The following is a 15,823-nucleotide window of genomic DNA, read 5'->3' as shown; positions in this document are numbered from 1 at the left end:
GTATTAGTTGCACCAACTAGTAAATAAAATAAAAAACTATAGTCCCATATTATTTTTTCAATAAATATTTAAATAAATGACAAATAAAATTTAAATGTCAACTACATTTTTCCGCTAAATAGTACGTTATGCAAATAATTTAATTAGTATAGCTGTAGATTAACATGTGAAATAAATCGTTTTGCTTCAATCTGTAAATAGTACGTTCTGCATAAATTCTAGAAAATAGTACATTTTGCTTCATTTATTATTTGTTTTACACTAATTATCATGGGAAATAGTGCGTTTTGATGCGATTTGCAAATAGTTCTTTTCGTCATGATTTTGTCGATGGAAATATAGCATTTTGCAAAAATTACGAAACTTTAACATAAGAAATAGTACGTTTTAGCACAATCTGACAACTTCATTCGAATCCCCGTCTTTTTTACTTTAAGAACTGACGTATAAGTCAATTTCGATAATTTTTGGCGATAGCACGTTTTGCATTGTAGCCCCTTAATTGGTGTGAACCTAGTTTACCGTGTTTACTCTTTTAATTTTTTTATAAAAAATATTAAGTATAGATATCGGAAACCATGTTAGATCTGCTGGAATTATCATACACCAAAACAAAAATTTTTCACATATTTCTACATTAAATATTGGCCTAACGCTCGCTAAGACCAAACAAATCCGTTAATATTTTTCAATTATACTAAAAAATATGTTCAAATATAAAAAAAATTAATTTAATGAGGTACCTATTCCATATGTATATTATACTTATTTTATAAAAAAAATTGTTTGTATTCAGGTCCTTCTGAAACCCATAACGGTATGTATAATTATTTGATTTTTTTAGTAATTATTAGTAGGTGCTTGTAGATTTTACAATAATTTTATATAAATAAAAATAACGCATACTAAAAGCAATTTTTATAATTTAATTAGTTGTCCATTTTATTCAGTAGTTTTGAAATTTTATTTTCGGCGATTTTTAAAGTAGAAATCTGTTGGCAAGAGAAGAGGCGCACTTATTCAATACCAATTTTTTTTATTTTAAAGTTACTTAAGCTAAAAAAAGTTGGTCCGATAAATTCTAATAGTTTGACTAATAGTTTTTATTTTGTTTTTGATATTGTTTATTTGTAAATTTTGTTGGATATTGAGGTGTGTATGTACGTGGATCAAGACAAAAATAAGAATTAAACACAAGTTCTATAGTAATCATAAAACACTAATACTGAATACAATATAAAGTAATAATAAAGACTTGTTATACTACGTAAAAAAATGAGTGAATAAGATCTCCCTTTCATATAAGACCAAAAGAATATTCTAGAACAAAAAAACTGCATACAAAGCAATAATACTATTGACGTCAATTAACACGCGAATTACTTTAAACACCTTTGATTAGTTAATATGAAAATCACGTCATAATATTTTGCTTATTAAGTAAACAAGTTAATCTAAAATAATATTAATGATAACTTATATTCTAAGAAGAATATAATATGAATTATTTATTGACTATTTCAACACATTCATTTTATTTTATGGTCCTTTGGCTTATAACAACTTTATGCATTTTCAGTAACCCCGTCAGCAACAGCGATACAACAGGAATCAAGTATGTTTAAGTTTACAAAACAATAAGCAATAAGTTAAATAATATTTTTATTATTTTAATAGTAATATTCTAACAAATTGCACTATATCTTATTTATTTTGTACTTGATATTGTTTATTTGTACATTTGTTTTATTGTATGGTCCATTTGGATTATAATAACTTTATTTATTTTCAGTAACCCCGCCAGCACCACAGACACGGCAATCAAGTATGTTTAAGTTTACAAAACAATAATAAATATGTTAAATAATATTTTTATTATTTTAATAATAAGATTCTAACAAATATGAACTATATTTTACTGTCTACATAAGTGGCCAAAAGTAATTTTTATTTAGGCAGTGTAATCTAGAAACTAAGAATGGTCGGTAAAAAGTTTTGAAATTTTATTTTGGCGATTTTTAAAGTATAAACCTGTTGGCAAGAAAAAAGGCGCACTTATTTAATACCAATTTTTTTTAATTAAGAAATTCTTATAGCAAAAAAAGCTGGTCCCATAAATTCTAATAGCTTGACTAATAGTTTTGATTATCTTATTTATTTTGTACTTGATATTGTTTATTTGTACATTTGTTTTATTGTATGGTCCATTTGGGTTATAATAACTTTATTTATTTTCAGGAACCCCGCCAGCACCACAGACACGGCAATCGAGTATGTTTAAGCTTACAAAACAATAAGCAACAAGTTAAATAATATTTTTATTATTTTAATAATAATATTCTAACAAATTGCACTATATCTTATTTATTTTGTACTTGATATTGTTTATTTGTACATTTGTTTTATTGTATGGTCCATTTGGATTATAATAACTTCATTTATTTTTAGTAATCCCGCCAGCACAACAGACACGGAAAATAAGTATGTTTAAGTTTACAAAACAATAATAAATATGTTAAATAATATTTTTATTATTTTAATAATAAGATTCTAACAAATATGAACTATATTTCACTGTCTACATAAGTGGCCTAAAGTTATTTTTATTTAAGCAGTGTAATCCGGAAACTAAGAATGGTCGATAAGAAGTTTTGATATTTTATTTTGGTGATTTTTAAAATATAAATCTGTAGGCTAGAAAGAGAGGCACCTATGCAATACTAATTTGATTGATGTGAATTACTAAGGCACAATTAATTTTTACACAATTACAGTAATAAGTCACTCGAAAAATTACCATACTTATTTTGTATTTAATATTTTTTATTTAGTTTAATTGTACACATGTTTTATTGTATGGTCCATTTGACTTACCCCCGTTTGTTTGTGTACGTTTACAAAATAATAAATCAAAATTCACACAATATTCGTATTTTTTTGTAATAATTATATTGCATATATTATATTATATGTATTGTAAGATGTATGTAAGATTCTTACTATGTTAGATATTAATCTACTATGCTACTTCCTAATTTGATTTGTATTCATTTTGTTCAGTAGATGTACCAGGAAACAATTGTATAGATCAAGTGACAATGGGAGTATTCTGTCCTTGCATGTATTGTATATATTGTGTTAGAACAAGAATTATGGGTAATAAAGATGAGAATCCTTATAAGAACTGTTTTGGTTATGTTAAAGAAGACTAAAAATTAAGTTGGTATATCTTTAAGTTAATAATTAAATAATTAAATATTATGCTTACATCGTTGTCATCATCGTTGATGATGGCGGAGTAAGCTAACCTAACTATTGAAATATACAGGTTATTTAAAATAAACTGATTGCAACTTTTCTTCTGATAAAGAAATCTAAACAATTTGAGAACGTACATAACCGGATTTAAACTCAAAATATGTCACATATGCCTTTAGAAATAAAGAGACCTGTGTATATTTCTGTTAAATATATAATTTAGCTAAATGAAATTTAATACAAATCTGTATTATATTAAATTTTCCAAAATAGTTTATACCTTTCTGTTAAATAATTTTTTTTTTTAAGGAAATGTAGTTTTAAAAAGTAGAATTCTGAAATGCTTAAACAATTTACAATAGTAGTATTTTAACAATAGTGTCATAAAAAAAAAATCAGATTTTTAATTTTATTTTTTTTTTCAGGAAGGATCCAAAAGTGTCATTATAATATACAGTTTCCAACATAATCGTCTATTAAATTGTGTACAAAATTTTTCAAAACCAAAATTATATATTTTACTAAAACATAATAAACATTTACTATTCGGCCAATTTTAAAACGTCTTTTTTTTGTTAATTACACGGTACACCTATTATTGACTGAAATCAACATATATATTACTTACTCGTGTTTTTGTATATAAACGTTTGACCAACTATATTTCTTGCACGGTAGCATCTTTATGTTTCAATAATTTACATACATTTTTTTCAAAGATTTCGAATAAGATTATAATTCTTACTTCTATCGATATTCAATAAGTACAAAACCTAAATTATAATTATTTTTATTATATAATTTGGTGCTGTAAATTTTAGCTTTGTATTTTCAAGTTTTTTTTGTTGGTATTTTGAGTACTTTACTATGGTCATGGTTCTACAACGTAAGAAAATAAAAAGCTCAAACATTTAAGTACACAAATAACATAACAAAACACTTAAAAATGTACGCCAACAGTTATGAGTAATTTGTTTATATTTAAACAGTCACTGTAAAAAATACTGTATTATGTGTAGTTAAATTAATATGATTATTGATTAACCGTGTAGCTAAATCACTTGATGGGTGAAAAAACATATTTTTTATAGCTATTTATAAATAAATGTTAAACACCAAAACTGAATTCGAGATTTTACAATTGTAGTTCTTTATTAACTTATAACATGTTAAATATAAATTAAAGCCGCTTTTTTAGGATACATTTTTAAGACATAATCTATGTGCCTAAAACCGATGAGTAATTGCAGTGTCCGAATTTTTATTTTTATTCCAACTACCAAACGTTATACTTGCAGCTGATATTAGTTGTATATTTTTTTTAGTTAAACTATATAAAATTACATATGTAGTTAATTGTAATTATTAATTACAACTAAAATATTAAGAAGAAATCAGAACAGAAACATAACAAGTATTCGCTATAACCTATGTAAAGTAGAGTTCTACTTAGCATGCTTGTTTGTTAAAACATATAAAGTAAAATAATAAAAAAAAATCGTTTCTTAAAATAACTTAATATCTAAGAAAATATAATATAAAAAGTGAAAAAAAACCTTAAATCGCACCTATGACTCATAGGCTATGAGGCATGTGTTATAAAAAATTGGGTCAGAGGCTCAACGAAAAACAATGTTATATTCGATAAAAATGTAAAATTTATTAATTTACTCAATAAAAAAAACAACAACAATTGTATTATTTGTTTTTAAACCAAACTTTTAGGTAAGTTGTTTTATAAGTCAACTTCGGCTTGAGAATGTTTAAGAAATACAATAAATGGTGTAGTATTTATCGGCTTACAGTGAAATCAAACACAAAAATATTATTTATTTATGAAAAACCAACAGCATATTTTGTATTATTTGTTTTTTAACCAAACCTATGTCGAAAACAAGAAACAGACCTTTAAGTCGAAAACAATTCTTATATTCTTGTATCCAATATTTGTTTTTCATGACTAAATCTGTATAAACACATTTCGAGTAACAATCATAAATGTATACAGTACGGTTAAAATATGCCTTAGTAATGCCATAAACACAATTGAATATGGAATTAAAATACAACCCTTCAGCAGTTACACTCTATAATTTATAATCGGGGTTAATCTAACAAAATCTAGGCGCAGTGTATTTTTATTTTCTGGGTCCTATTTTTCTCTGTCGTTTAAATGTATTGTGGCAGCCGACATGTAATTAATAAAAAAAAAAGGTGACGAAGTTCTGTGTCGAAGAGTGAGTCAGTATACATTGTGCAATAACTAATGGCAGTTATGAATTTCTTTTTGTTATTGCTACTATCATATTTTATAATATTATTTTGAACGAGGCCTCTGTACTTTTTTTTAGATTTTTCAAGTAGCCTATTTTTTACTGATCAAAATACAGCAGGCATTAATTCTGAGACATTATAGTAAAATCATTAAGCTACCTAGGCCCACACAGTTAAGTCGTTGTTGTCCATTAATGTAGATATTACAGTTTTTATAAACTTTCCGCACCGACACATAGTTTTTGTTGGCGACTCTTAATTAGGTCTATTTAATGTATAGAGTAAATTTCTAAGTCTATTATCTCTGGAACTAAAACGCATTGACACAAACGACCGAATACACGGATCTTTTTATTTTTCATAAATAACATTTATTCGCAATTTGAAGAAAATCCGTCAATCCTTTACTGTGACCTTCCTTGTAAAATAAATATAGAATAAATGAAATCTATTTTCTCCAGTGAGAACAACTCATTAGGAAGGTTATAAAATTAAGAATGTTTTTTTTATTGCCTCAAACTAGTTTACTATTAAAATCTTTGCCATATAGTTGTACTTCTTTTAAAAAATATTGCAACAACTATTCTGTTGCTGAATTATATAGAAAAAAATGTAGCATATAATATCAAAGAATAAATAAAACGTATTTTACCACCGTTTAAATTTAATTTTAAAATTCTGCTTTGATTAAAAAGATGACTATTTTCTTTTAAGCCTTATTTATCTATATGTCCTTTCCTATAAATTTGGAAATTGACCGAGTCTCCATCATATAGGTATATTTAAAAGTAAAAAACCAAATAGGCAATCCTACCTATTTTTTCAACTATACTATTTGGGTATTTTGATAAGGTATTATAGTTATATGTATTTATAGTTATAATACTTCAATATAATTAAGTCATCTGAGCCAAATGTTTTGAATGCCAGCTACGATTAGCGATGCAAGTTAGAATTAAAAAAATCACGTTAAATATAAATCTAATGTACTCAATTAAGTAAACAGTTTTTTACTAAGAGTTTGGTTTAAAAACAAATAATAAAAAAGTTGTTGTTTTTTTTTTTTAAATAATATTTTAGTGGAGTATTTATGAATGTCTTAAACAGATTTAGTCATGGAAACCAAATAGTGGATACAAAAATATAAGAGCTGTTTTCGACTTAAAGGTCTGTTTCTTGTACTCGACGTAGGTTTGGTTCAAAAACAAATAATACAAAATATACTCTTGATTTTTCATAAAAAAAAATATTTTTGTGTTGGATTTCACTATAAACCTATAAGTACTACACCGTGTATTGTATTACTTAAATAATCTCAAGCTGAAGTTGACTTATAAAACAACTTACCGTAAACGTTTCAGTGTTAATATTAAATTAAAATTTTGTTTTCCGGTTTTAAGTATGTCATTTAAAAGCAATATTACCAGAATGTTATTAGTACTATTCTTTCTCGTTTTGTCAATAGTTACATGTAAAATTATTATATATAATATTTTTAAAAATACATTTTTGTGAATGATGTAGTTAAAAACATATTTTTAGATATTTATATTGTTTAGTACTGTGTATATTTTATATATTGATATTTTTATGGTTGGTATAATAAAATTAAGCTAAAGGTTTTTTTTTGTATTTTAGTCATAAACGCAAGACCCGGAGGTAAGTGTTATAAGTACATTTGATGAGTGGCGGATGCTAGGGTGGCTTAATGTTTACAATGGATAAAGTAGACATTTATCTACGGGATAGCTTTTTAAGTTTTTTGATAACATAAGTACCATCAAAATTATTGGTATAAATCTAGTTTACCGGGTTTCCTTTTTTAATTTGTTTATAAAAAATATTAAGTATAGATATCGAAAAATATATAATGTTACCACTTAAATAAAGTTCATTTTTCTATACATTGTGTACATTTACTGTTAATACTGATCTCACATACTTGAAAAAATTGTAATTCATCCTATAGAAATGACTGTGATAGTCTGACAAAAAAATGGCAATGAACAAAGTATCTTTATTACTTTATAATAAGTATACATTAGTATAGTTTAACTTTTTATTATTATAAATACATTTATTTATTTACATATGTATATTATACTTAATTTTATAAAAAAAATTGTTTGTATGCAGGTCCTAATGAAAACCAAGACGGTACTTAAAATTATTTGCTTTATAACATTTTTTTATTAATTATTATTAGGTGATTGTAGATTTTACATATATAAATAAAAATAACGCATACTAAAACCAATTTTTATATTTTAATTAGTTGTCTATTTTATTCAGTAGTTTTGAAATTTTTTTTTCAGCGATTTTTAAAGTATTAATCTGTTGGCAAGAGAAAAGACGCGCTAATTCAATACCAATTTTTTTTTATTTTAAAGTTCCTTATGATAAAAAAAGCTGGTCCGATAAATTCTAATAGTTTGACTAATAGTTTTTATTATCTTATTTTTTTTGTATTTGATTTTGTATTTTTTGTTTGTACGTTTATTTTGTATTGGATATTGTTTATTTGTACATTTGTTTAATTGTATGGTCCATTTGGATTATAATAACTTTATTCATTTTCAGTAACCCCGCCAGCACCACAGACACGGCAATCAAGTATGTTTAAGTTTACAAAACAATAATAAATATATTAAATAATATTTTTATTATTTTAATAATAAGATTCTAACAAATATGAACTATATTTTACTGTCTACATAAGTGGCCAAAAGTAATTTTTATTTAAGCAGTGTAATCCGGAAACTAAGAATGGTCGATAAGAAGTTTTGATATTTTATTTTGGTGATTTTTAAAATATAAATCTGTAGGCTAGAAAGAGAGGCACCTATTCAATACTAATTTGTTTGTTGTGAATTACTATGGCACAATTAGTTATTATACGTGTACAGTACATGTTAGATATTAATCTACTAAGCTGCTTCCTAAATTGATTTGAATTAATTTTGTTCGATAGAAAAGGAACTGGGAAAACACGGAAAAATGTATAACAAGCTTCATGATGCAGGGTTAAAATGTGCAGTTACCGGGATTATGACGTTTCTCTGTCCTTGCATGTGTTGTATATATTGTATTAGAAAAGCGACTGGTCATGACGATGAAAAACTTTTTGGTTATGTCAAGAAAGAAGACTAATTAAGTGGGTATATCTTTAAGTTAATAATTAAATAATTAAATTTTACGTTCAAATTGTCGTTATCATCGTTGATAACTATTAAAATATACAAGTTTTTTTTAAATAAACTGATTCTAAACTGATTTCTGAAATCTAAACAATTTTAGGACGTTCATAAACGGATTTAAACACAAAAAATGTCTCATATGTCTTTAGAAATAAAGAGGCCGGTGTATATTTCTGTTAAATATATGATTTAGCTAAATGAACTTTAGTACAAATCTTTAATATATTACATTTTTCAAAATAATTTTTACCTTTCTGTTGAATAATTTTGTTTAATTAAATGTAGATTTAAAAAGTATAATTCTGACATGCTTAAACAATTTACAATAGTTTTATTTTAACAATTGTGTCATGAAAATAGATTAAGATTATTATTTTTTTTTTATTTCCGGATGGATCCAAAGGTGTAATAATAATATACAGTTTCTCCACAGTTTCCAACATAATTATTTTCTAATTTGTGTATACAATTTTTCAAAACCAAAAATTATATATTTTACTAAAACATAATAAACATTTACTATTCGGCCAATTTTAAAAGTCCTTTTTTTTTTGTTAATTACACCTATCATTGACTGAAAACAACTTATTTATTTACTCGTGTAAGATTACGGTTTTGTGTATTGTTGATACACATGTTGACTGACTATTTTCATGATAAAAGAATCACTCTGTACACAAACTATAAAAATTAATATTTTAAACAATTTCATTTGCCAATCAAAATAGATCATAAAAAAATGAATGCCATGGACTATTTTACGTTTTTTAGAACTTTTTGGTTATGTTGGAGTATATTATTTATGATCGTCAGTGTCTGGAAATATAGATCTAATATAAATCTGATTTTTGTTTGATTACTTTTGATTAATTGGGCGTGTGTCCATTAAAATTCCAAAATACCGAACGTCAAAATGATAGAGAAAATACATTATGAGCATTAAATTGTAAATCTTATTTAAATTACATTCGGGATTAGTGATCTTATTTTTTTCAAGCATTATTACTAATCAACATTCTTAGTTTTAAAACATTATTTGATTAAAAAAATACTAGCACATTCTATCGCCCGATTAAAGTTGAAAAAGCTGTTTTGTTGTAAGTTATTTTTTATTTCTCTAAAAAAATGTAAAACCTACTAGCGCCTGATAATAGTTATGAAAAAAATTCAAAAGAGTATATAATTATAAAACGTACATACTGTTTTGGTTTTCAACAGGACCTGCATACAAATATTTTTATTTTGAATAAATAAGTAAAATAAACATAGAGAATAGGTAGCTCATTAAACTTATTTCAAATATCAGCTGTTAATTCATCGTTAACTTTTACTTAATGAAATAATAAAGTTCATTTTCATTTCTAACTCTGCTGGCTTACACTGTGCTTGGTTTGTTTCTGTACTGGCTTGAAAAGACTAACTATTGATTTGCAACAAAACGTATTTTCGAAAGTGATTTTATCACTTTCAGATTCAAAAATTCCTGTAAACCTATGACCTCCCTGTCCCCACAACGCCCCGTCCACAATGTACTGTTTTTTTTGGTACGTTTTTAAGTACAAAAAAAAAATAAGATAAGTATTGATAGAATATTTTTTTTCCAAGTAGGTAAATCAAATGTTTTTTCTCCATTAACTGAATATGGATTTTAATTTATCATTTACACTATGGACTTGTTAACAGTTTGGAATTCACATATTACTTTTTGCAATACATTTTGTAATGTTTTCAGTAATTAAAAAACCAATGCTACGTTTGACCGTACTCAGGACCTACTAATACTCACTTAAGTCCGCCAATGAGTGTAAATCTTAATATTTTTACTAACCTCAAGTCTCAACAACATGAATTGTTCATGTGCAGAGACGTTTACAGAAGTTTAACACCAAAAAAAAGAGCGTTTGTTTGCACAAGCTTATTTGTTGAATTTTCGAGGAAAGGGTTGAGGGCTTTTTTCTGTTTGTACCAAATTCTAAATTCTGTTCAGCTCGGTTCAGGCACAAATATGATATACTATCTAGTGTGTGCCTAGTAGTCTTCTAAAATGCAGTCTTCGGTTGGTGTGTAAAGTGTTTACCTTGCAGATTACACATTATTGGCCTGAAATGAACGTTTAACGGTAAAACCAAATGTTTTCTCAATAAATAATAATATATACACACTATCCTATCATTGTACATTTTGTCTCAGCAATTACAGTTAACAATTATGCTTTGATACACAAGTCAGTCAACTAATTGCTGATGAAGGGTTAGTTCGGAATGGATATGGGACATAAGAAATTGTACGAAATTAAAAAAGAAAAACAATCCCTTGCATCAGACTAACCACCTGAAAACCCACATGTCAAACAAAGGTAAAACTATAATCATATCCTTTGGGTTCTCCTAAGACATAACGGGATGGTTTACTTTTGACTGGCTAAACATTCACTTTGGACCATTGTACAGACAATTGTGATGGAATTATATAAAACAAAAATCAATGTTTTTTTCTAAAATACGCATAAATGTATACATATATATTAGTGACCGTGTATATATATATATATATATATATATATATATATGTATAAATATACATAAATAAATTTGAATACAACGAATTTAAATCACTAATAAAATTAATTTTGATTAGGAATACATAAGTGTGGCGAAAATAATGAAATTTAGAAATTTGGATTTAGTGTTAATTATATGTGATTAGCTCTTCAAAAAAGTATTTTAAAAAAAATGAACAAAACAAAATTTTAGGTTACGAAAAATATGATTTTCTCTCTGGAGAAGTTGAGAAAAATTTCAGTTTTAGTTAGTATGTGAATGAAAGATATAAGGGATTAAAATGTGTCGTTTATTAATAAATACAATTGTAGTAATAATATAAGTTATAAAGATAACCAATAATTATTAATTATAACAAATTGTTTTTTTTCAATTATATTTATACAAATGATTAATCATTGTAGTTATAATAACTATTTATTCAACATGGTACTTAAAAAAAGAAACAATTGTTTAGTTAACAATTTAGTTAACCATAAAATTATGAACACGTTTTGTAGTGTTATAAAAATATAAAAGATATCACAATTAAGCTTTGTGTAAAAAACAAAAAGCATTAACAGATTTAGGTTCTTTAGGAATTTGTATTTTGGTCATTTTATTAAATCGCTTTTAAATTCTGAAAATATTAGTTTTAAAATCATAACTAGGTAGTATCAGCATTCAGCCCACCATTTTTAGCTTTAGTGCGGAGCAGAAATGCTTTTTACAATGATATGGGCTTTTTTTGTGTCTGTATGTGTACACTTCAACTTTTTTAACAAAGGACCAATTACAATATTACTATATTACACATTTACTTACCTTTTAAATAAAAATGTATTTGACGACATCGGCGTCTCAAAGTTTATTTTGTTTTTGTATATTTTAATATATTTCTAGTCGCATGTTGTCATTTGTATCTGAGTTAAAGCGTAAAAAATGATAAAAACAACGGTTATAAAAATCGTTTCTAGTGGGCTTAATATGGGTTAAATAAACGATATTCGATTTACTTGAATGTTAAAAACAACAACTAAAAATCAGTCTCCATAGATAAGTATTGGCATTGAGCACATAATATTGTAATGGTGTTAATTGTTCATTAAAATCGACCTTTTTTTTTTTATATTCAAGATTTAAGGTAGAAACCTTGGAAAGTATCTTAATTTGTATGTAATTTTGTCCTTTCTGTTCTTATTGGTGTACTCAATGAAAACAAGAATACAAACGTAATAAATGAACTTACAGAAATAATTAAGTAATATTTAAATATATATTAATAATGAAGCATAATATTTCATTTATCATATGGTATTATTTTTTATGGTTTTTTTTTACGCCAATACTGTGGTAGAACATGTGCAGAGAAATTCTTAGGGATTGGATACGACAACTCTAAAACGGACTTGATGAAATGTTGGTCGACATTACCCCCCATACATATTTTGACTTCGTTGACGAAAACTACAGCTGAGTCATGATTTTTCCTTATAGCGGTCGCGAATTCCTTCAACATGCTTACCTCGTGGAGGATTTGCCGAACGTCATCTTCGACTATCTCCCAGACTTTGGAGCCTGGAAAAATCTTAGAGATTTCCACCAAATGTAATCTGGTATGTTCGATAACCGCATTGGAAGTTTCCGGCCAAGGACTTTCAATATGCAAGAAAAATAACGTTTCGAAAAAGGTCTCGTCGTCATGCAACCCGGTTATGTTGACGAAAGAGGTGACCGTCTTGTGCATTGCAGCGTTCAATTCTTTTCTGTTTTCGTCGGTGACCAGCAATAAGTGAATGTATATCTTTCGGAATATGACTATTTTCACCAGCGACAACACCAGTGATCGGTACCGTCTTATACCTTTCAAAGCGGTGTACAGGTGCGTAGGATCTATGGCCTTCCGGTACGCTTTTGAAAGCACGCCGAACACGTCGCCCAAAATTTCGCCGAATTTGCCAAATGCATTCATGACAGTATCAATACAACGAACAACCTGATTTGTATTTTTATGACCGAACAGCAAGTTGTCGGCATCGATCAGTTCGTAGGATTTGTTTTCTTTGGTGACACGTATCAGGTCCGGACGAATTCGGTCGAAGTGTTTTTTAATCTTGTAGGAAATATATATAACCGTCGTAACACTACTGTCGACCAAGGAGAATTCGTTGTCACCCGGACAGTCCATCATGGACTCGGACAGTTGTTCTATGATCATTTCGTGCACGTATGTCATTTGACTGGGGCTAAATATTTCATAATATTCGCTAATATTTTCAACGTACAAATTGAACAGCCACACCGGATAGAGGATCCGGCTCGAGTAGTCGGCGTTCATGTTGTAGAGTATCACTAAAGCGTCTTTTGGAATTCTTTCGAACCCTTCGAACTTAAGCGGGCTGAATTCACGCATCGTCGCTAGTTGCATAACTGACAGACATATCGTTTGAATGCCGCACCGTGTGTGTAACTTTATCTCTTCCACTGGGCTTGCTACATCCTGACTTGTGCTTGGATTGCGATCATTGTATCCCAGTTTTAAATATACCAAAAACGCATTGTAATCTTCCTGAAACGATTGGCCTTTACAAATCGGTTCGAACGCCGCGTATACGTTTAGAGTGTAAACGCAAATCAGCAATGTCGACAGTAAAAAATCGCGGTGATCCATCGGTAACGATTATTTTTTATACAGTTTATAGTTTAAAATATTTCAAATACTGCCAAAGTCAATTCCGTCACACAACTGAGCCTTGGCCTTTTCGAAACGACTACCGTAAGCAACTACATGAATTGAAGAACATAATAAAAAAACATATTATGAGTAATAATAATACACCCAAAAATACTTAATGTATATGTAACTGGATTTTTCGCACTATTAAATGCGTTAGTATATAAAAGACCTTAAAGTGTGGCGTGTAAAAACACACAATTTCTTGTTACCATTGATTTTAGTGTCTTATTTTTTTAAGTATTTTTCGGATCGATGTAAGCAACAATTGATCAATGGCACTTTTCTAAACCAATACACATCTACAAAAACAATTATACAAGTTTGCCTGTAGGATATTATAAAAATTTGTAGTTTTTTCTATCGTAGGTAGTCATATCAAATACGAATATTAAAATTATGTAAAATATTTAGGCTTGGGTACCTAGGCTATTTAAGTAGGCAATTGTGCATTTTTTATAAAGCTTTAAGATACTTTAATAATTTTATTTCATATGACTCTAAAACTCTCCCTATTTTGACTTCGGTCTCTTTATTAATGACTTCCCTTAAGAAATTGTCTTATCACTCTAGTCTTTGTCTACAGCTTAACTTTGTCTACCCTAACTTCCTAGGACACCTGACCAGACTAAAGATCTGGCTGTCCAACCTCTTTAATTCCACACTATCTCCCCTTATTCTCTTCGGTAAATCTGTAGTCTATTTCTGGATAGTAAATAAGTTCAACTCCTCTGATCCGGGACATTCAGATATCTTTGATAATGAAATTATCAGAAAAGCTAGCGTTCTCTACCAGCCTCTACACCTAACCTTCCTCCTTTCGAATTCCACACACAAGTATCGAAAAAATAATTATCTTTATTTGACTTTTTAACCGTAGTTTTTGGAATTTTAGTGAAATCTATTACACGTAGAATTGTTTTTTTTATTCTAACAAAAAAATCATTTTCAGTGGCAAAAATACTGTGAAACCTTAAAAACAATAATTTACAAAATGTTATAAAAGCAAATAGTAGTGTATCGTCATGTACCGAACAAAAAAATATTTTTTTTTTATATATTTTCGTATTTGCGACGTTTGTACAAATAAGAAATATTACAACAACAATCGCAGAAAACACAAAAAACATTTTGTTATACCGACAAATGAATATATTTTCAATTCAAACTTACGTATAGAGAAAATATCTGTTTATACTTTTACTTTTTGAGCAAAATTAGTGATTTTGGTTAGGATTACATAAGCGTGGAGAAAATAGGAAAATTTAGAACTTTTGGTTTAATGCTTATTTTGTGTGACTAGCTCTTTAAAAAAATATTTAAAAAACAATGAACATCACAAAATTTTAGGGAGGGTAAATTATAATTTTCTCTCTGAAGAAGTCTAGAAAAATTTTAAATACTGAAAAAGAGTAGCAACCCTGTTAAATGATGGCCATTTAGTGGCACTTGCGAAAAAAAAAATGTTCCTTTACTGCTTGAACTGTAACAAAAAAACAAATTTAGTTAGAAAGTTAGCATGTGAATTAAAAATTTAAGGGATTAAAAAGAGTCGTTTATTAATAAATACCATTGTAATAATAATATAAGTTATAACGATAACCAATAATTATTAATTATAACAAATTATTTTTTTTTAAATAATATTTATACAAATTATTAATCGTTATATTTATAATAACTATTTATTCAACATGGTATTAAAAAAATAAATACTTTTTACTAAATAATAAATCCAAAACAGTTTAAGTGCCCAAATTCTCTACGAATTGTTTTAAGCCAAATATTAAACACTACAATATTAGCCAGAAATATACTAG

The 15,823-nt window shown here is 27.2% G+C and overlaps 1 long non-coding RNA gene across 2 annotated transcripts; it reads left to right on the top strand.

The window, feature by feature from the left end:
- The first annotated feature begins 1,499 nt into the window (after nt 1–1,499).
- On the top strand, nt 1,500–3,775 carry LOC126835121 (uncharacterized). Of its 2 annotated transcripts, XR_007685160.1 has the most exons (5): nt 1,500–1,615; nt 1,793–1,825; nt 2,239–2,271; nt 3,064–3,219; nt 3,684–3,775. It is a non-coding gene; the product is annotated as an uncharacterized LOC126835121 (long non-coding RNA). The 2 variants fall into 2 exon arrangements; XR_007685159.1 differs by lacking the exons at nt 3,064–3,219; nt 3,684–3,775 and having other exon boundaries at nt 2,239–2,816.
- Nucleotides 3,776–15,823: the final 12,048 nt, after the last annotated feature.

The sequence above is a fragment of the Adelges cooleyi genome, unplaced genomic scaffold (assembly GCF_023614345.1).
Source record: "Adelges cooleyi isolate 19-005CV unplaced genomic scaffold, UGA_ACOO_1.1 ACOO_flye_CR_arks_rails_tigmint_CR_PRNA_223, whole genome shotgun sequence".
In the NCBI taxonomy this organism is placed as follows: Eukaryota; Metazoa; Arthropoda; class Insecta; order Hemiptera; family Adelgidae; genus Adelges; species Adelges cooleyi.
Note: the sequence above shows the minus strand (reverse complement) of the source record. Positions and strands in the feature narration are given on the sequence as shown.